The following is a 21,810-nucleotide window of genomic DNA, read 5'->3' on the forward strand; positions in this document are numbered from 1 at the left end:
AAGAGACCGTTAGAAGATCGTTACAACTGTTCACATGAGACAATACGGTAGCTTAGAGTAGGATGGTGATGATAGGAAATGGTCAGATTCTAGAAGGAAGTACGGACGGGGTTTGCTGAAAGATTGAGAAAATGGTTGAGAAAACATTTCGAAGTTAAATAGTAGAGAAAAATGTGAATCAAAACCTCCAGGTTTTTGACCTGAGTAACTGAAAGGATAGTGGTCATTGATTAAGATGAAAATGGCTTCAGGAGCATCAGTTTGGGGAAAGAGAATAAAGAATCTGATTTTAGACCTGTTAGGTCTACCCAAGTGGGGATATTGAGTAGAAGATTGGATATATGAGTCTGGCATTCAGTAAAAGGAGTATGGATCAGAGATACCAACTTGGCAATTATCCGTAAAGAGAATGGTATACCCCTGTTCTTCATAATTTAAGTAGGGGCTAATGGCATATCAGTTTTTCAAAGTTTTCCTGCAGAACAGAGATACAGTGTCACTGCATTGCTACTGCATCTTTTTGAGACTGCTAAGTCAGATGTTTTCTTCATGTATTTTTTAATAATACAGTTTCAGCAACTAAATAAAATTTTCCAAAGATTGATTGAACTCCTACTTGTTTTTCTCCCCATTCAATTTCATACTTATGCTGCTTGCTTCTTGGAACCAACCAGCTATAGCATCACCTCTCAAAATGTAGTTCTAGGACTGCCTACATCAGAGTTAAATAGATGCAATTTAAAAAATGTACATTCCTAAACTCAAATACCAGACATATTAAATCATAATGCTAGTTTAGAGGGCTAGGAATCTCCATTTTAACAAGTACTCATTATTATTAGTATGCACATAAAGATTTGTCCATTCCTGCTATAATATGTAAATATGAAGTATAATATCTTTTCTACCTTTTTATACAGATCTTCCATTGTAAAAATTTTTAAATGATTGTTTATATCATTTGTATATCTAAACCTGCCTGCTCATATTCTAGGTTTCTTACATTAGAATAAATTTAATTGCAGTCATATAGATTTCAATCTTAGTTAACTAGCAAAGCCAAATTTAATCATCCCCTTTTTTCTTAGAAAAAAAGTGTAATTTTAGGACATACTACAACTTAAGATTTACTGTTCAATACAGAAAAACTGAATTTTCAATTGTAGCTATTGTATTGCTATGGTAATTTAAAGAGCACATATTTCTGATTCTCCTCTGTTCTGGGCACATGACAAAATTATGCTGCAGGTTTTAGTCCTTTTGTGATTTAAATGGAGATAGAAATGTAGTTGTGGCCTATAAGTGTTGTGCCTGGGGCCAGAGCATTTAATAGTCAGTGTTCCTTCATTTTACTTGAATCTTTCTCTGCATTTGAGATGGTTTCCCTGTTACCCTGCTTACCTGAGATGCTATGATTAGCAGAGCTCTCCTTCCAACCTGTAATGGACATTTAGGGTGAGCGGGAGAAATGTACCTTTGTAATTTTAAGCCTGTTTGTGCTACAGTGTCATCTAAAACATCCTGACTGATCATGATTTTCTCTAGCAAAACTCAGCTACTTGAGCCTGAGTTATCTAGCCTGGTATTGTGAATTGACCGCAGCTAATTTGTTCCTTCAACTAGTTAGGGATTTTTTTCAATATTTTTACCTTTGACAATAAGAGATAAGTAGGAAGTAAATGTCTCTCATTTTACAACTTTGCTCTTAGTTTGTTTAAAAAACAAAAACAAAACAAAACAAAAGTGTTAGAGACCAATTTCTGCAAATATGCACACTTTTATTAAAAATTAGATACAAAACCAAACAGCATGTTCCAGTAATCTGGAGGTAGTCTCTGTTACCTGTCCTTTTAGGCATACCATCCTTGTAGGAAAGCCTCATTGCACAGCAAATAACAACAGTATTCTGGTGGCAGGAGCAATGAGCCTTCTAGTAGTAACAGTTGAAGGACCCACCTTCTACATTAAGGGGCGACTAACAAGTCAAATAGGTTCTAGATCAAGGGTATCACTTCAAAGATCTTAGACTCTTAAGCTTTTACTGAGATTCTTATACTTTGTTCACACAATGGGGAAGAGATTGCTCAGTATTTCTTGCCAACCACACATCTTGATCATCACTTGTCTCATCAATAAAAAATTATTTATAACAATATTTTGTAAATTAGCAAGATCCCATGTGTAGTTTCATAGAGCAATATGTGGAAATTTGAAGTATTTGCCATAGTTGCCCCTGGAGTGTGAACTATTGATGAGAAAATTGCAAATCTTAACGAACCTAGAGAGTGGATCCTTGATTAGATTTCCTCAGATCTTAACTTTTTCTAGTGTGTACACTAAAGGTAAGCTAATTTACTGTAGAATCTACCTACTGGAGCATTTTAAAGTAAATTACAGGCACTAAACAGAATTAATTACGGATTTTTGTTTATTTTCTCCTATGTTCTACTAGGAGTACAAAAACTATAAAGCTGACCAGAATTTTACAGTATTGTATTTAGCAAATGCAGATGTATAACTTGATCAAGTAATGCAATACTTTATTTTTAATAGTTTACTCCAGACTTTGTTCTCAATATTTAAGTAGTTTACTTCAATATTAAATAGATAAGAACTATTTGTTCTTTAAATAAATATTTAAACACATACATGCATGCATATATATATACATATATATATATAAGATTGACTTTCTTATTCATTATTTTCTTGTTTTTAAACAACAACAACAAAAAAACCCCACACCAGCTTAAAAAGAAAATCTTGAAATATTGAGTTATAAATTTCAATTTTGCTTTCCTCTTTCTGCATATTCATGGTCTGTAAAGGAGACTAGCCTTCCCCAATGTTTTAGTTTCCAAATATTTTGCCAACTATGAATGAATTAGGTCAACAGAGGAAAACATTCTTTCTACAGCCTACATTAATATTCTGCTGTTTGAAAAACTGGACTAGTCCATCAATCATTTTGTGAATATTTGTAGCTTCTTACAGAGTTGAAAAACCTCATCAGTAAGCATATGTTTTCCAAAATTTTCACCTCATTTCAAATTCTTTTAGTTACTATTAATATTATGAATAAATAGTTGCTGAATGACTATGACAGCAAATAAGATAGACAAGAAGTGAATTGTAAATAGAGCATATAAAATGACATTTTAAAACATATCTAAAAAACTTGGAATAGTGTCTTAAATATTATAGACATTAGACTTTCATGATGATATGTTTAATGTCAACACTTAAAACTATATTTAAAATATAGTATTTCACTAATAACCCCTGTGATTGAAAAAAGTTTATAAATTTATAGATATTAAATAAATTGATTGGTTGTATTTTGTATGTTGACTTTTGTCTCAAAAATATTTTTGGTGTTTTGTAATCAACAAAAATAACAATAGCAACAGTAAAATTTGACTTCATGGAAACAACTATAGCTAGATTTGTTTTAATATTTGTATTAGTTTAGACTCCTGTGAATTTTGATGTTTAGGAGTTATATATTTCCATACTTAGAAAGTGGACCTACAATGAATTGGATTAATTTTTCCTAGTAAAGTACTTTATTGATATTATTGATATTATTATATAGTGGTTTTTGGGAAACCCAAGAGAGTGACTATTTTTATTGTAGGGAAGATGGTTTCAACTGACAGACTAAATCCTTTAGACTCCCCATCTTAATAAGAATGTTTTGGTTTTAAGTTTTCTTTTGAGAAAAAATGTGAAATGAACACTTTGGATGTATGTTAGTTCTTGGAACTTTTTAATGATGACAGTATCTTAATTTATTTCTTTTCCTTTCAGGTCATTATAATGGCACTGTAAAGGGATAGCTCCAAACTAACAGTAAGTGTTAATTATTTGAAAGACATATCATTTTAATATTGCACTACATAGCATACCATATTTGGTGATTTTTTTTCTCCATTCTAATTTTGTATTCCAGTATAGGGCATAAAATGTGAGTAGAACCCATAGACCTTAAAGTATATTTTTATTTGAAGGCAAAATATTTTTGACTCAGCTCTACTAGTTAATAATTTTTGGATTTGGCAAGCATTAGTACATTCCTATTTTTGAAAAAGGTCAATAAAAGTATTTTCCTTCTAATTCAATGTCCTTTTCTCCCTTAAAGAGTTTTTCCTTTTGGTGTAAATGCCTATGAATTCAATGTTCTTATAGTAAGATTAATACATTGTTTCTTTCTACTGCTCTAAAAATAATTAACATTCATTCTGGATTTAAACTTTTGAAAGAAGATCTACTTATTAAGCCAAATGAAATAGGTATGATAACAATGCTTTCCTTCCTTATTGGAGTTAGATGACCCCTGCAAGTGATACATTTACATCTTAACATTTATATATTACCGTTGCTGTTTCAAATTCATGCATTAATATTTATTATTTTTTATTATTTATAATAAAATTTTTAAATCAGTCAAACATTTTCTTCTGAAATAGACATACATTATTATATGCAATGGACTGGTGGAAATACTGTACTATTTCTCATTCTTCATTAGAATAATTTAAAATATTGGTTTTGGCTAAATTATTAAGCAATACTTTAATGAAGTACTATTTTAACAGAACAGACTTACATCCTCTCCTGACATTAAAATATACTTCATAAAATAACATTTCTTACCCAAAGACAGCTGATACAATAGTATACTTAATGATAGCCTCAGAAATAAAACATAGCAAAACAATGTTAAATTAAAAACAACTGGTGACTCTAGATATACAGATGTGCATGTGTGTATGTGTATATTATACATGAATAGATTATATAGGCATGTAATAATATATAATTATATTTTGATAGATATGTAATTATATATTATATAGCTATATAATAACATATAATATATTTAAATAAATTATGTAAGTATATGTAAGTAAATTATATAACTACATATAAATATTCAAACATATATAATTATATAAATATATAATTGTAAAATTAAAATGTAATTGTAATACATTGTAAAACTCTAAACAGACACACATAAAGAGAAAGTTACTAATCATTTCCTCCTTCTCTCATCCCCTCCCTGCAGGAGCCAATGTCAGAGTGTGGTCTGTGTCCCCCTCCCTCATTCCTATGAGCTTCTCCAAGCTCAGAAAGTACAGATGCACATTTATTTGTATGTACTTTTTGTCAGGGAAAAAAGTGTATTTTTGCTTATGTGGTTTGTCTTTATAGACAAATTACCAAACACGTTACTCTTCAGCTTGTTTTTCAAAGACATCCCTTCAGTTTAAGATACAAAATATTCTATATTATGTCACACTAACTTTAAAGAACATAAATAACATATTCATTGCCCTCCTTCTATTAAAGCCATAAAGTAGAAGATACCAATATTGCCATGAACTGCAAATCTCAGTGATATTTTAACTCCAGATCTGATAGCCACAGGAAAATGACTTTGATACCTATGGTAAAGCAGGAATCAGGATTTACAAAGTGAATTATAATTCATAGACAATATTCTTTTACTCATCTATGTGTCATCTAGTGCTATCCCTCTCCAAAAATATCTAACTAACGTTGCAGAGCACATGCTGCTTTGCTATGATGGAATGGTGGTGTTCTTCGGACACCGCACTTGTTGAAAAAAAATTTCATTGTAAAACTATGTGTTTCAGTAGAAAGGAATGAGTTAGAGAATAGATATGCTAACTTGCTACCAATGTTTAAAAGGTGGATTTAGGATTCTCTTTAGATTAAAATTCGGTATAATGAAGACAGCAAAAGTAAATTAAGCCGTGGACTTATCCAAATGAACATAATTTAAAGAAAATAAACATGGCAAAATAATATTTGAGAGTAAATAATGTTGCTTAATGAAAATATGATAGCAATTTTGTTTAGAATGGCATAGGTCACCAGAAAGCTATATATATGTATTATATAAAGGACATTGTTACTGTAGTATAATATATGTTATATATTTATCCATCACATACACATAACATGTATTACCCTAATATTATATTGGTATATCTGTTATATATTTCACATATTATACTGATATACTTACAATACTGATAGGTGCAGCTCACTTTTCCCTCCTAAATTTTGCAAAGAAAAACAAATTTTTAGAAAATTTACATCCTAACACAATGATATAACAAAGCTAGATTGTGCTTTTTAATGAGTTTTTAAAAATCTCTATGTGTATGTCTGCTGTGTGTATTTGGTATGTGTGGTTAGCGTTAAGTCTAGATTCTGCGTACACAATTTGGATCAGGCAGCTTTAGGCCAGCTTAAGCATGAAGAGAAAGTTGGCAAGAATGATTCAATTCGATCTCTCAATACTTATTGAACACTTACTGTATACTAGGTGCTCTTCTAAGGGTTCGAGTTATAGTAGTGAAAAAACAAGTCTCAGGAGCATTGCCCTTAACATTCTATTGGTGGTGCTGGGGGAAGGTGGAGGGGAGGGGGCAGACTTTAAACCAAAACCTAGACAAATAAAAAACATCATACTGGTTTTCACAGTATCGAATAATGTGAAGAAAAATAAAGTTGAGTGGAATTCTAGGGGAAGTGCAAACTTCGTTTTTAGGTTGGAGAAGGTTCTCCTGAGTTGGTGGCAGCTGAGAAGAGACCTGAGAGAAGTGGAGGAGAGAGCTGCCATGCAACCATCTGGGAAAGAGCATCCCAGGCACTGGGTCAGGTTCCCAAGGAGAGCTCAATGTGGCATATTTGAGCAACACTAAAGAGTCCAATATAATGAGACTAGAGCCTGTAAGGTCTTGCTGGCCATAACAGGAATATTGGATTTCTTTTTTTTTTAAGATAAATAAATGGGAAGCCATTGGAGGCTTTTGATCAGGGATGTGAATTGATAGACATTTTTATGAGTTCTCTCTGCTCTATGAAAAATAGCCTCAGAGGAAGGTGGGAAATTAATTAAACACTTTTTACAATACTTTGGAAGAATGGGCTTGTACCCATTAGGGGCTTTTAAACAGAATGAGATAAATGCAGTGATGTTTAATTTATAGTTTATTTAATTTTCACAACACAATAGAATATGTGTAGAATCTCTAACACACTATTGGAATATAGTAATTTCTATGGAAATGCTATTATAACTATTATCTTCATCCTCTTTGCCATCATTATTATCATCATCATTAACCAAAGGCATTATAGATGTCCTTAGGAAGAATGATGGTCCTCTCAAATGTTTTTACAGATATGACTCTCTTTTCCTTGCTAAAGTCAAACATAAAGGATTTTGAGTTGCACTGTATTACACAGAGTTGTTTAAGAATAATATGTGTAACACCCAAAGCTTTCATCATTCTAAAACTGTCGCATAAGTTATAACGAAAACCTAATTTTTTAAAGTAAAAGCTAAAATGGACCTATTTGCATTATTACTATTTACTTTAAAAATTAAGTTCTAATCAAGCTTTCGTCCCCTCATTTATATGAAAATTTGGTTTCCAAGCCTACATATTTATTAAGTTGACTTTTCCCAGCACTCATTATTCTTAGAGAGCAGCGTCTTCTGTGTACTATTTTATTTTGTATAATTTTTTTCAATGCTCAGCCCTCATTGATGTAGCTGGTACACGCATATACACAGCCAGGCATAGCATTAACTGTATTGTTTGAAATCTACACCTTGGCATGTGAAGGATGGCATATTAAACTTTAAAATAATATAAATGTGTTTACTTACGTTTAAAAAATATAAGGGCTTTGCAAGAAATATCACTGACCACACATACATACACACATTTAAAATAATGTTTATTAATAAAAACTCATGTAGGCAATCATAGAATCATTAAATGTTAGTTTGGAAGTGGATAGTATCAGAAAATTGGAAGATAGTTCTTTTGTAAGCTCTTTAACTAATTGCTTCTTTAGTTTCCTGAGGACTTCTTTCTTTGAAAAGGTTTATATGGTGTACAAATCTGTTTTGGGTAGTGTTTTCGTTTTGTTATTGTTTTTGTTTTGTTTGCTTTATGAGTGTGGTATTTTTGGTGGGTTTTGTTTGTTTTGTTCTTTTTTTTTAAGCCTGGCAAAGTGATGAATAGTGCTAATTTTAATTAGAGTTTCAAATATTAATTGATATTTTAAAACACACCTTTGATATGGTAAAAAAAACAAAAACAAAAACAAAAACAAAAATGGACCATTAAGTCAAGTGGAGAAACTAGTACAAATAAAGTGTTCTAATTTTCTTATCTTTGATATACTGAAGTTTCTAAAGTACATACATTTTTGAAACTTCAGTATATTCACCTATCTGGTGCATAAATAAACTGGATAATTTAAACATATTCCCATTTTGTACATTATATCACAAGGAAAAACATAAAAATATATTTCAAATCATAAAAGGTATCATCAATGCTCTGAAATATGAAATAACTCCATGAGTATTAGTCTCTTAGTAAATGTTTTCAGTTTAATGATAAATGAATGTGTATATCTAAGGCCAAATCTAATGCTCAGATTCAGGCTGGTCTCAGTTAAATTACATATAATTAAATAATAAAAGTTGACACTGAGCTCATTTTGGATTTTAGATGTAAAACATATGTTGCAAAAGTGAGTTTGACATGTATTAAATACCTTCAAAATGTATGTATCAATATTTATATGCTTTCATACATACATCTTTATGGAATGATCTTGAAATTAAATAACTGGTTTTTAGAAAATTAATTTGACAATAACCAAACAGAATTGAGATCTCAGACCCCAAAAAATATATGTTCACATATGCTATTGGCCTAGCACTAAAGTGCTTCTGAGGATGTCACCACAGAAAGCTGTTTGTTTGGCCTTTCATCCTGCTACCAAGTGGGTGTCCATAGCTCAGCTGATTTCTACAAACTAGCTGTTAGATTGTGCGAGCAGAGATTGTGTTTTTCTTTCTAATGGTAAGAGTTGCCATTGTTTAATCTCTAGATGTGGCCCTGGAATTGACTTTGGTCGTTGGTACTCACTCTGGGGAAGAAAAAACAGTGGCTGGCAGTAGAGGGAGGTGGACGCAGAGAGAAGGAAATAAACTAGTAGCGAAAGAGTGTTCTCTCTCCAGGGGCAAGGACTTGAGTGAATCTCAGCTGACAGACATAGTCAGCCCCTGCGCCTGGGAGCATCACATCTTGGGTACCCATCTTTTGCTTTGTGCGAATGTTAATATATAAATATTTTTCATATTCTGTAGCACCTGAATGTAAATCAGCTACATCATTCTGGATAACCAAAGAAGCCAAATTAAAAAGAAAAGTAAAAAATTCAGTATTGGTTAGACTAATCAAGAGACCCAGGTTGAACTTCAAGTAGGTCCCTTCCTCAGATTTTCAAGGGTTACTTTGACTAGTCTTGGTTGTCACTATGCATAGTTGCTTTAGAACCTACCTAACTCCCCAGCAAGACGTGGCTGTACCTTGCTGGGAAGCCGTGTAGAGCAGCACTGTGCAAAGTGTAGTTTATGGGCCAGGCCCTTCTAAGAACTACGTTACCAACCAGAAAATATAGAAATACAAAAATAAAAAGAGTAAGCATTTAGAACATGGTACAAAAGAAACAATGAGTGAGTTATTTTGTGTCTGTTGACTCAAACAATAAAATGTGGATGTTTTCATGTTTGTTTTTTAATTTTTCTAGTTATTCATTTTTATTGTAAATTTTGACATTTGATTTTTATGATAATTTGGGAAAAAAAGCAATAGGCTGACTTTGACCACAGTTAGTTTGAGAAGGACTGGTCCAGTACTTTCAGAGTTTTTACATAGGTCATTATAGGACAACTCTGACCAACAGTAGAATACATTAGTAATCCCTTGAAACATAAAGACTGCAATGAGGTTGCATGATTATAATACTACAGGAACTTATATTTTGATTAATAAGATTCTTCCTCTTCCTTTCTTTAAGATAATTGTTAAATATTTATGTAAAAACATTCTGAATGCAAAAAATCATATTCAAACACTAAATAGAATGTCAATAGAACTGTATTTCTATGTGCTAAAATCCAACTTATCATTTTATTATAAACTCATTCTCTTCTTGTCATTTTTGCTTAGCTTCTATAGGATTTTCACGTGGTCCTCTTAAAATTTTTATTGGAAAGAAACTTAACAAAATATGAATTTATCAACCCAAGATGTGATTTCTCATGAAAATCTGCATTTAGAAATTACTAATGTGTATATATGTATGGTCAAAATCAAAAGATCTCCTTAAAACTGGAATAATGAAATGATTTTGATACTTCTGCTAACAAAATACAAAATACCTTATGTTAGTAACCACCTGTCTATATTCAAATTCTTACCAGTGAAAATTATTCATAATAGCTGATTCTTTTAGCTAGGAGAAAGAGATATGTAAACAAGACTGCTTTTAATCTTGAAAAGCATGAAAAACAAAATTTAAACATAGACATCAATAGAGAAAAGTGTTCTTTAATTTGTCACTAAGTCATTGCTCCCTATGTTAAACTAGCAATTCAGGAAACCCTCACTCACAAAGAGTCATTGTTCCCTGTGCCGGTAGCAAGCTGGCAGTTGCATTATATGTATTATTAAATTGCCGTTACTGCCATCTAGTGGGAAGAAATAATCCATGTCACTATGTCAGGGATCCTATCTAAAGCCCTGAAGTTCTAGGAGTAAAGGGAAAGCCACAGTTTGCGTGTATCACAGGAAGTAAAATGGCAAACTCAAGACACAATCTCATGAAGATTGAAACATAATAGACACCTATTCCCTGAATTAATTAAAGAGGTATGCGGGGAGAAAAAGGGGTGGGAGACTCATGCATTTTGTGTAGAACCAAAATTACATATAAAATGTTATTTCTCATTGAACACAGTAGAGATTACCTGAACTAGGGCATTTTTATTACTTGAACTTATTTTTTCTTTATTTATTTGAATGTCGATTGATTGTTTTGAATATACTCATTAAGTCTCAAAAATTAAGATAGCATTGATCGGTTCTGAAAAGTTAAGATACATAAGAAACACTGGAACATGGGAATCTTGTTACAAAGCAGATTCAGAATCAGTGGGCCTGGAGTACCGTACCCTGCACTTCACTGTAAAATATCTTATTATAACGTATTAATAATAGAGTAGTTCATTCAATGGCTCATAGAGCCAAATTGCCAAATTCTTTCTTGGGTTTGTTGCTTACTACGTAGGCAACCTTGGGCAAGATACTTAATATCACTAAGCCTTAGTTTCATCATCTGTAAAATAAAATAATAGTCATACCACTGTCTGTGGTTCTTATGAAGAATGAGTGAGCTAAAAATCTCAGGATAAACCATACAAAATTGGCGTCTTTATAGATTAAATACGAGCATCCACAATTGTATATAGTTAAAACTAAATGTGCAAATTATTTAGCATAATATGTAGTATCTAGTGGCCAATACATATTAGCATAACCAACAAGTATCACTGACTAAATTTGTGGGCACATATAAATATATTCACACCCTAGAAAGTCTCATTCAATGAAGACAGAGAACTTTGACATTTCCATAAAAGAAACTTGGTATATGAATCTGTGAAAGGTGTTACTTTGGAGTTCCACTGAAGGGTAAAATAAATAAGGAAACTGTGAATTATTCTGTAAAGAAATTCAGTTGACTATGGGAAACAAAGAATAAGATTAGAGAAATGTTTAAATTATTTACTTTTGTCTTTAGTATTACCTGGAACCAATCTCAGAATGGGAGGCAAAGCAGTTTTTATTTAGCATCAAATTCATATGCTGCAGTAGCAGATATAAACTGTGAGGATAGAAAAGGTCAGAGATTTTGGATAAATTTTATATTATATGCCTGATCTGGGGAAAATAGGCCATCAAAATATCCATTGTTTTCTAAATTACTAGAGCAAATCATATTTTATATATTTGAAATCTCTGTCATTCTTATAATGTAAACATTTTCAAATAATTTAAAGCTATAATTACCTTCCTTGGTTGCATGCTAAGTTATAAAATCATCATATTTATAAAGTTTTGTTTGCTTCACAATAAAGATTTTGGCAGTATGACTGGATGAAAGGACATCCATTTGGATGAAAATCAGTTCTGCTTCTTTTGAGTAAAATAGTCACTTTGGTTATGTGAGTAGATGTTTCCTAATTTTGACCATCAGATTTGCCTGAAGTGTACTAATATTTGCTTTTGTAAAGAGTTGCAGTATATAAACTGCAGAAAAACATGTACAATATTATAAAAATGTAAAATTTTAAATTATGAGTTAGAATCAGGGTTGTTATTAACTTAATATTGATATTAGTGGTAATTTATATATGCTGTCAATTGAAAGATATCATATTATAGTCTTTTTCTGAAAATCCCTCCATTTTCTAAATTTGAAATCTTTTCAACTTTTTGATGTATATGAAAGATGAGTTATAACCTTGTTTTATAATGAAAGTAATTTTTGTTACCATGTAGTTTAGAGACTAAACTTCTAATTTGCAAGGATAATGACAGGAAGAATATAAGACAGTGCAATCTATTAAGTGTAGGCAGCATAATACAGTTAAGGAATAAAATTGTTAGACTATATTTATTGAATGATAAAATTCAAGCTGATATTACATAAAGGGATTAAGGAATTACTGAATTCTGAATTCTGAATTACTGAATTCTATTCCCCAAAGATGCAATACCAGTATTCTATTGTAGCAATAAAAGACTAACATTCTAGGAATATACAAAAGCTTGAAAACACAGCAGCATTATTCCCAATAGCCAAAAGGTCTAAGCACCCCAAACGTTCATCAGAAAAACAAAATGTGGTATATACATACACCAGAATACTATTCAGCCTTAAAAAGGAAAGAAATTCTGTTACATGCTACATCATGGATGATCCTTGAGGACATTACTCTAAGTCAACTAAACCAGACACAGGAAAACATATATTTTATAATTCTAATTATATGAGGTACCTGGAATAGTCAAATACATAAAGGCACAAAGTAGAACCGTGGTTACCAGGGGCTGAGGGAAGGGGGAAATGAGGAGTTCGTGTTTAATGGGTACAGAGTCTCAGTGTGGATGTGAAAAGTTTCTGTAGATGGATAGTGGTAATGGATTCACAACATTGTGGATGTACTTAATGCCATTGAACTGTATACTTAAAATGATAAATTCTATGATTTTATATATATTTATTTTAGCACAATAAAAATAATTTATAAAAGAGGCTAACAAGCTCCAGGCATCATGTAATATAAAGGTGGTTTTTAGGAATCATTCAATTCATCAAGCCAAAATTCATCAAGCCTGTTCTCATACCTGCAGACCTAAATTTTAATGGAAATTTATACTTGCCACATCTGAAATTTTTTTTAAAAGGGAAAGTGATGTGGTGAAGATGCTGTTAGCTTTATTTACAAAGTTCAAAGTTTATTGACAGAGTCTCTTCAGTCTGATATGATAAAGAATAAGAGCTAATATAATCACCACAAATTAATGTGGAAAATGGAGTAGGAGAGCAATTATGCGCATGAGCTCAGGCAAAGTTAACTCGTACTCATTGTCTGTCTTAGTCTGTCAAGCCTGCTAAAACTAAATACTGTGGACTGGGTGGCTCACAAACCAGAAAAATTTATTTCTCACAGTTCTGGAGGGTGGGAAGTCCAGAATCAAGGTGGTGAGGGCCAGCTTCCTGGTTCATAGATGATATCCGCTGTATGTTCACAGTGGAAGGGGAGAACATTCGTCACTTCAGCCCCTTATGGGGGCGCTAATCCCATTCATGACAGATTTACCCTCATGACCTTATCCCCTCCTAAAGACTCCTACCTCCTAATACCATTAACTTGAAGGTTAGGTTTCAACATATGAATTGGGTGGGGGCATAAACTTTCAGATTGTAGTAATGTCTTAGTTTTCTCTTTATAAATCTGGTCATTGTGAGAATTGCAGGAGAATTAGAGGCATCTATTTTTATCCCAGACAAGTAGTAAGTTCTCAATAATGAGTGGTTATTATTTTTTTTCCTGGTGTTATTATTACTGGAACTTTCAAAATATAGAACAAAAATTCGATATAAATAATAATAAGTTCAACTAAACACTGTTCTATAAATACTATAAATATGTGGAATATGGAGGCAGAAGTGAGATTCAGGACCAAAATACAAATGTGTTCAAAAGTTTAGATACAAGTCTCAATGCTACACCATCACTCCTTCACTTTGCCCCCCTGCTACTATCAGAGGAATAGAATTAGTAATAATCTCCCTACCTACCCTATATGGGCATTTTCAGCTTACTAAACACTCTCATAGGTGACTGCATTTTACTTTCACATTTACCCCATCAAAATATCTAGTACAAGCTGGTATTTTTAAAATTTCCAGCCAAAGCAGAGATTGTGATCAGCAAAGTCGCAAAGTTAATAAGAGACATGGTGAAGGCTGAACACCAAGTCTTCGAACTCTAAATCAAAGTCTTTCTTTATCCCCTGCTGCATATCTTAAGTAAGTATGGACAAAGTATTGAAAATCTTCTGTTTTCTTCATATTGCATTCTTAGTTCATGAGTTTATTCGAGAAAAAATGATAACAAAGAGTATATTAATCCACAATTTACAGGTTTTCTTAGATAGAAATTTGGGAGCGTAGTTGCTCAAATTAATTGAAAGCCATACTTCTCTTTAGCAGCCATAGTTTTGACAATCCAAAGTGGCATTTTAGATTGGATGGAATAAGTCTTACCCCTAAATCATAAAGAGCATCGGTAATGAAGTTGGTAAAAAGACTTGAATTGCAAACCTCTTACCACGACACCATGGAGAGACAACTGAGTTAACACAAGTTTGAATATTTCATTAAAATTCTTTTTCTCTGCATATATATTCTTCCTCATACAAATTTGTTCATATGAAACATCTGTTGCCTGTCTGCCTTCTTATTCCAGATTGCCTTAATTTTAATAGATTCTCCTTTGTTTCTATTCACCAAGGCTTTGCTTTACCAAAGCACAGTCAGATTTTTACCATCAGCCTCTCTTTCTAAAATTATTCATGTCGGGTCAGTACTCTAGGCCGAAACTCAAAACATCAGCATTACTTCACTTTAGAAAACAGGCTGGTTTGATTTTATGTGGGAACATTGTATAACTGGATTGCTGTGCTAATATGCTAGTGAGCAACTGTTTAAAGACCGTATTTATTGTAGGAAAGTTTATCATATTTCGTTTTCATACTTTTTTATGGAGTTAGAATTTTCTGCAGTATTAGTATATAGACAACATGTCATTTGTTTTGTTAATTGCTACATGCCACTTTAAAGTTTATTTTTCCTCCAAAGGAAATAGCAACTTTTTTCTCTAAAAAGACCTATGTAAAAACAAAATGACTGAACTTTCTTTTAGAGTATTCTCATATTCTATACTGATGATTCCAAAAACTTACATGTGTATAGCAAAACTTGTTTTAGGTTAATACTCCAGGAACCAGTAATAATTAGTTGTATAAGAAAGATATATAGTTAAATAAAAATTGAACAAATATTGTCTTTGAAATTTAGAAGTCTTTTAAAGCAGCCATTTAAATTATCAATAATCTCTGTAGCTAATACCAGAACAAAAGAATAAAAGATTAGCTTGAGAAGTGGACTTTAGGTAAGATCTTAAGGAATAAAACATACTAGAAAAACTTAGTGTTTCAGATTATTGATATAAAATACTGTCAGGCAGTTTGCTAATTATATGGCATTGGGGACAAGAGCAAGGATTAATGAAAATATTGTCACTCAATACATTCTTAAACAATATTTTCTTATACAAATAATAAATATTATCATAAAAATAGAAAATACATATAAATAATAAATAAATTATTCATAATTCCTAATATGAATATAGACATTTTGGTACATAACCTTTCATACATTTTTCTATGCATATATACACATTACTGTATACATAAATTGGTTCATATTGTACATATTCTTTTTAAATTAACATCTTTAACATAAATATTGGAAATGACTTTTCAGTTAATAGTTTTTGAGAATTTTTAGTCTCATTTTTTAATAAAATACAATGTCTTTATTATAGAAGAGCTTAGCTCCTCCCTGTTGATTTTCACAAAAAAATGTCTGTTTGGAAATTATAGCAAACAACATTCCAACATAGTTCTGTTTTCCTGATAACTCCACACAAACTTCTTGTGTACAATCTAGGTGCTTGTGCGTGTAACCTTTGAATATGGCATTTGTGTTTTAGCCTTGGGGTCTAGAGCATGTTCTAGAACAAGTATGGACAGATGAGATTGGGTATGCTGGAGAGCTGAGACCAAGCTGAGGTGCAGAAGGTCGGGGGTCAGGAGTAGGCCAGGCTCCAAAGCCACTGACTGGGAGCTAGGAAATAGCTTAATGTAGCGAAGATGAGCTCAGGCAAATACAACAAAAATGGGAGAATTTTGCGAGTGAGCACACATTCATAAACTATGGGATAACAAAAGACCAGACTCTAAAACACTGTGAATGGATCTGAATCATAATAATAAATTTGAAACTCGTTGACATATATTATTCTACTAATATTTTTTGAGCATAGGATAGTTTTATATGCAATCTCTAGCTTTAAATAGTTTATAATCTACACAGTGTTGTAAGACATGATTGTCAAGTACTGTAATAAAAGGCAGTATATGATTCATGTGGTCTAAGAATAAGTGCTGTAGGAATTCATATATTGGAAAGGTTACTTCTGACTTTTGGGATGTAGAAATTTATGATGATCATAGCAGCTAATATTGACAAGTATTTTATAGACTTTATTTTTATTTTCACAACAACACTATGAGGTAAATTTCTATTTTCAGGAAGACAGTGTCTATGGTGGTTATGGCCTTGGAGCCAGACTGTCTGGATTTGCATCCCAGCCACTTAACTGTTGTGGCTTTTGGCAATTTACTTAACTCTGTTTTTCTACTTCTCATCTATAGAAAATAAATAATGATAGTATCTATTTCATAGAGTTGTTGTAAAGACTAAATGTGTTAATATACGCAAAGTACTTAGAACTGTCTCTACAGATGTTAGTTATTATTATTAATTTTATTTTTTGTGGTGAAGAATTAAGGTTTGGACAATTTAGGTAACATGCCTAAGTTATGCAGGCAGTACATGGTTGAGCCCAGGGGTAAGCCCAGCTCTGCTATTAATATTTTCTGAATCTGAGTTCTTAATTTAGCCACTTTGATGCTTCAAGCTTTAAGCATGTAATGAGTGAGTCAAAGATAGTTTGGATTTTGATTATGGATGACTAGAATCATTAGTGAAATAGGGAACCATTAGGAAAGATTTTTTTGTTGCTGTTGTTGGAGGAAGTAAAGGTTCAATTGTGACGTCTTGAATTGGAACTGGTGAGGAGGCATTCGGGGCGAAATGTGTAGCTGTTAGATAGAAATACTGGATAAGAACTCTGGAGAGAATTGGAGTGGAAGTTGAGATTAGAGCAATATTATGTAGAGTTAACAGTTAATGCTGCAAGAGTGGGTAAGATTGGCAGGGAGGTAATAGTTGACAAAGCAAAAAATGAAAAAAAAAAAGACCAGGGTTGAAAGTTATTGCCTCATAAACTATGGGGAAGAGAAGTTACTAAAGGCTTCAGAAGTGGAACTGATAGAGCCCAGTTGGAGACAATGATAGCCTCTTAGCATGGAAGATGAAGTCCAAGAATTTCACTAAGAATAGGGAGGGACTCTCAACTATGTGGGTGGAGGGCAAAGGCATTTCCAGTTTGTTGATCATGAAATTGCTCATGAGGTGCAGCCGACAGGGATTATGAAGAAACTCACTCAGTGTTTTGGTAGGACTGAAGGGGCTGGGGGGAGTACTATTTTTAGAGCACTCAAATACACTGAGGTTCCACTTCATTTTGTTCCATCTCAGGCCTGTGATGTATTTCTCTATGATTACCTTGGGGTACTTTAGGGTTATCTGGAATGCTGGTGTGAGGATCTATTTCATTAAGTCTGTAAGGTAGAAAATTGCTGTCCTAGAGCTACTTACATTCCCTTTCTTTCTGACCCCACTCTTGCAAATACTGGAAATCTAGAACCAAGGAACAGGAACAGACATATTAAATAAAATGTAAAATTCAGTTTATCAACTGTACTCTCCGCATTTCAAATGTTCAATAGCTACATGGGGCTTTTGACTACTGTATTGGGTGGTAAAGAGTTTGAGAATATTTCCTTCATCCCAGAGAGTTCTATCGGACAGTGCTGCTTTAGATAGCATATGTCCTAAGGTTTCTGTGATTTTTAAACAATCTGACAGTCAGAAGGCTAGTTTTTACATTTTTGGAGATTTTCAACACAAATAAATAGCAATAATAACCAATAAGCAGCAGCAACAAAATCCTTTTTTTCATATACTGTTTTACTAATGATTCTAGTCATCCATGACCCAAATTACTTTGTTACCCATTTTATGCATAAGATTTTAACTTTAAAAAAACAAAAGCCTTTGTGTTTTATGTTATAGCCACATGATGATCACCCATCAATAACTTGTTCAGTCTATCGGTGTGATTATATATTTAATGGTTAATTCACGTCTCAAGTAAAATTGCTAAGGAGGTACAAGAATTTTTTTTTATGAGTTGTTAAGTGAACGAGTCCAAATTTGGGTTATGTAATTACTGTTTTTTATTCCATTTGAAATTGAAAGAAAAAAATTGCCTCATGTAGATATTACCTAGAACTTTTATAAGATAAATATGCTTTTTCCTATTTGATAAATATTGATGTGCATTGAGGAGGAATCAATTCAGCTTGTCAAATGACTTTTTAAAAACAATTTGGATAAATGCTATGAAGAGGTATCTCATTGTAACTACGTGATGCTTGTGCTTGCAGTTAGTGTTGTGTTATGTGGTTTCCGTAGTGTAGTGGCTATCACGTTCGCCTCACAGTTAGTGTTGTGTTGAAGGCATGTTATCTTCAGATAATTGGTCCTTAGTTTTGTTGAAATATGCAAAATAACTCCAAAATATCATTCCTTGGCATGTTACTTAATGGCCCCCATAATTCTGGATAGTATGTTTTTTGTTTAAGATGAAGGCCAAACAATGTTTTTGCATGAATTTTTAGGAATCTGAAAATTACATAGTATTAATTCAGTTTTTGCTTAGGCATAGATATCATTTTTGATTTGCATCATTTCAGAGGAAAGAGAGGGAGTCTATGCATATTTGTGATATGGTTTTTGACTTTTATTAGCAAGTATTTCCAAGGATGTTCTACCATTAATTCTACTTTTAACTAATGTCTAGAAGTAAATCCACTGTGATTATTTTGTAGGCTTTAGCTAAGGAGTAGCAGAAAACAAAGTAGGCTAGTTAAGTGGTAGCACTATGGATTTTCTGTTAAAGAGAAGAGTAAGCTACAGTTTTGGAATGAAACATCTAAATCTGGAGCACACACACACAAAAGCAAGACAGTTGTTGGAAGTTCTTTTCTAAGAAATTACTAATTTAATACATTCTGTAGCTGCTGTGCTGGTTTCTCAGGTATTTGTCTATAGCTAATGTTTAGAAAGATATTTCATTATTGGCATGCATTTCCTAAAGCCTTCATTGGAAGTCACTTCATATATGTCTGATGTGTTTAGAAGTTGGTGTGTTGAGTCTAATAATGGTTGAATTCAGGGGCCTGAAGCTTAAGCCATTTCTAATCTCCCTAAGATTAGAAATGGATTATCTGTTTGGGTACTTTGGAATTTTATATGTCAAGTTACATTTTAAAATGAATTCCTCTATTATATTATATGACCTTGGGCTCTTGGATCATTCAAATCTCTGTCACCATCTTAATCCTGTGAGTCTATTTGCTTAGTTATATGTTTTCACAAAACATGAAGTAGCTGTGCTGCATAATTGAGATTTTTCTTCTTTTCTACATCTTCCTGAGCTGTTGCCCGATTGCACAATTAATTCAATAGTAAGGCCTCAGTAAGGATCCTCATATTGTATGTTGCCTCTACTGTCCTAATCAATGCGGCCTTAACATCTGCCAAATTCAGCTTCAGGTAATTGTTGTTGAAAACTTAAATTTTAATTTAGAATGACATGAAATATATTTAAAGGAACTCGGGTTATCTTTTTAAGGGAAGAAAACTCTGAAAATTTTAAACAGGTGTCTGTTGCTACAGTAATGTTTTGCAATTATACTATGGCTGAAAATATTAAATATTGGATGGGCATGGTTGTAATATTGTCAGGGCCTTTACTTTTAAATAATTTGGGGGTAAGATATAATTTTCATGGATCTGGGGAAATCTTGAGTTTTAGCATAACTTGGTTTGGTGAAAGGAAGACCAATTTTGGTATCAGACTGGGTGTGAGTGTGGGCTAGATTCAATTCTAGCACTAGCATTTTCCAGCTGTAGACATTGACTAATTCAATTTCTCTGAACCTCAGTGTTCTCAGCTAGAAAATAGAAATGCTACATTGCCAGATTTCTAAAAGTCTCAAGCAAGGAGATGCCAGAAAAGCCATTACGCTATGTGGTAGAGTAGAATCTTAATAAATGCCAGCTGCCTTCTCTTCTGTTTTCTCTGCCTCATTCCAAATTGTAGTTATCTTGTAGTACCACGCTGATTTTTAATACAAATGAATACCAAGTTTTAGCTATCATCCAATTCACCCATGATCGGTCAGTCCCATATATTTTGTAGAATCATAATAACTTAGACTTGAAAGGGCCTTAAATATCGTATGGTCTAATCTTTTGCCTATAGGCATGTAGTCTTCCAGATTGGTTGAGTATTTCCTATACTGAGAATTCTCTACTTCACAAAGCAACCCACTATAAATTTAGAAATTGATCTTGAGTGATGGTTTATAATTAGTCCCTATAATTAGTCATATCTAAACCGTCTATATTACCATACCTTAAATCTTTGTATGTGAAGACTTCCCCGGTTTCTTTAGCTGTGCTTGATGTGATAAACTTTTCAGATTTTTCACTACCCTACTAATTTCCATTTTAAAAGTACTACATTATTTCAGTGAAGTTTTAAAATAAATTAATTGTTTTTCCCTGTAAAATACTATTGCTCCTTACTTCCCTAATTCTAATAGTGGCATCAACCTTCTCCTGGCCACACAATGAAGTGCAGTAGAAGCTACCCATGCCGACATTTTTCTGTGTATATCTTTTTAAATAAAAGTTCATGAATTGGATATAATCTTATACTTTTATACTAATAAGGTGAACATAACAGAAATTGGAAAGCATCCCTGTTCATACTTTCACAAATATATATTATGTACTAGAGTGTTCGACAATAAGTTGAGGTGCATTAAAATATTCAAGAATTTATTTGAGCATTTAGTGATTCATGAATCCAGCAACTCTAGACTGCAAGCAGTTTGGGGCTCTGACAAAGGGGTACAGGGGAAGGCTTTTATAGGGTGAATGTGGAAATGAAACAAAGAATATATTTAATTGGTTAAAGTGGAACAGTAGCCTTATTTGCGTCATTTCAGTGCAAAGTCCCTAGTTAAAGAGGTATGATTGACCTAAAATGTGACCACTTATACTGAGTTGGGTTTTGGTTTGTTGGAACCCAAGGTGCTGGAGCTGCCTCAGACTAATGGCCTCCTCATTAATTTTTTTAACAAGGGAAAACAAAACGAAAAGAGGATCCTTTTGCTAAAGAACAAAGTTGGGAAACCAAGAAAAGAAAAATAACACAATGTTATATGTTCTCTATTATTGTACTTCTCAAACTATCTGTGGTAAAGGAAATACTAAAAA

General features: G+C 32.6%; 1 long non-coding RNA gene across 2 annotated transcripts in view; it reads left to right on the forward strand.

The window, feature by feature from the left end:
* Window positions 1–21,810, forward strand: part of LOC123642586 — a 109,636-nt gene that overhangs the window by 38,523 nt on the left and 49,303 nt on the right. For both annotated transcript variants that reach the window (XR_006736489.1, XR_006736488.1), the window contains exon 2: window positions 3,811–3,852. This is a non-coding gene — a long non-coding RNA (uncharacterized LOC123642586). The remainder of the gene's footprint in view (window positions 1–3,810; window positions 3,853–21,810) is intronic.

This window comes from Lemur catta, chromosome 1, assembly GCF_020740605.2.
Source record: "Lemur catta isolate mLemCat1 chromosome 1, mLemCat1.pri, whole genome shotgun sequence".
NCBI lineage: Eukaryota > Metazoa > Chordata > Mammalia > Primates > Lemuridae > Lemur > Lemur catta.